The sequence below is a fragment of the Trichosurus vulpecula genome, chromosome 4 (assembly GCF_011100635.1).
Source record: "Trichosurus vulpecula isolate mTriVul1 chromosome 4, mTriVul1.pri, whole genome shotgun sequence".
Lineage (NCBI taxonomy): Eukaryota > Metazoa > Chordata > Mammalia > Diprotodontia > Phalangeridae > Trichosurus > Trichosurus vulpecula.
The window spans coordinates 285,319,508-285,320,986 of record NC_050576.1 but is presented as its reverse complement, the minus strand read 5'-3'; positions in this window follow the sequence as shown (position 1 = coordinate 285,320,986).

Sequence of the window (1,479 nt, the reverse complement as noted above, 5' to 3'; positions counted from 1 at the left end):
TCTGCAAACTGAACAAGAGTCCAGAGGTTGCCCATCGTCCCGGGCCCAGACTGACCCTTCTTGGCTTCCCTCATACTCTTCCCTCACTTTGCCCTGTGGTTCTGGACTTGCCATTCTTTCTATCTTCTTCATGTTTCCTTGCTCAGCTCTCTCTTTCTCTCTTTGTACAAATGCCACACCTGTCAAGCCTTGGGTGAGCGTTGAACAGTTGAAAGGCATGGGCAAATGAGATCTATCAGAGGTCCGGGAGTGAAGAAAAAATTAGTTATTATTTTCAAAATATATATAGAAAACTCTTCCTTTCTAAATAAGATATTTTGACATCTTCATGGGCTATCAGGAAAATAAAAACCAAACCAAGAGTGAAGAGAGATAAGCAGAAGCAAATAAACACCTTCCATTTTCAAGACAGATAGCAGAATGACCTTAAGACAGAGACATTCTATGCTTATACAAAAGGTGCACTATACAAAAAGCATAAATTCTTCTTGGACTATAGAAGAAAGATCACTAAACTTTGATTAGTCAATTGAAACACATTTATTAAGTACCTATGTGCCAGGCACTGTACTAAGTGCTACACTGATCTGTCTTCCTTTCAGATCTTGGGTCATAGAATTAGAGGAAAGGTCCTCATATGCCAGCAAGTACAACCCGCCCCCAAATAAGGAACCTGAGGCAAAGAGAGGTTAGGGTCTTGCTCATGCTCACACAGCTAGGTGGGATTTGAACCCATCTTCCTAACTTAAGTCTAGTGCCCTATTCACAACACCATGCTATCTGGCTAGGTGCTTGTAGCTTTGTGATCTTCCGAAATCCTTTTAACTCTTAAGAGACTCTGTTTCTTTATCTCTAAGCCCAACCCCATCACTTACCATCTGTGTGCCCTTGGACAATTACTTCTTTTCTCTAACCTTCAGCTTCCTCCTGTGTATCAGAGGAGAAGGTGCTTTCCAGTTCTAAATCTCTGGTTCTCTGGATGAACATAATAAGGCTAGATGGAGATTATTAGCCAAAATGCATTTCTTAGTCTGTTTTTTTTAAAGTTGCTTTTGGAGTCATCCACTTGATCAAGGAAAATAAAAAAGGATTCAACCATTTTCCATCTGAATTACCTTTTCTGTGTGAACTCCCTCCCACTGAAAAAGTTTCCTTCTTTCCCTCTAGAATCACTCACTGGGCAGGAAGGGAAGATGGAAAAGTCATCTTGAGAAGCTTCTTACTTCAGATAGGACCAGGCCTCCCATTCCCTACTTCAAGGACTCATGATTTGGGTAAGGTAAATACTGCTCCCTCAAGTAATGATCACAGAATCTAGTACTTGGTAAGGTGATATTTGAAAACTGCTGTACCTAAACATGCCAATGGCATGTTGAGAAATGTTTGACACCTGGCTCTCTGGGGGAATATATATACTCACAAACACACGTATTTTTATGTATGTATGCGTCTATGTATATGTATACACACATACATACA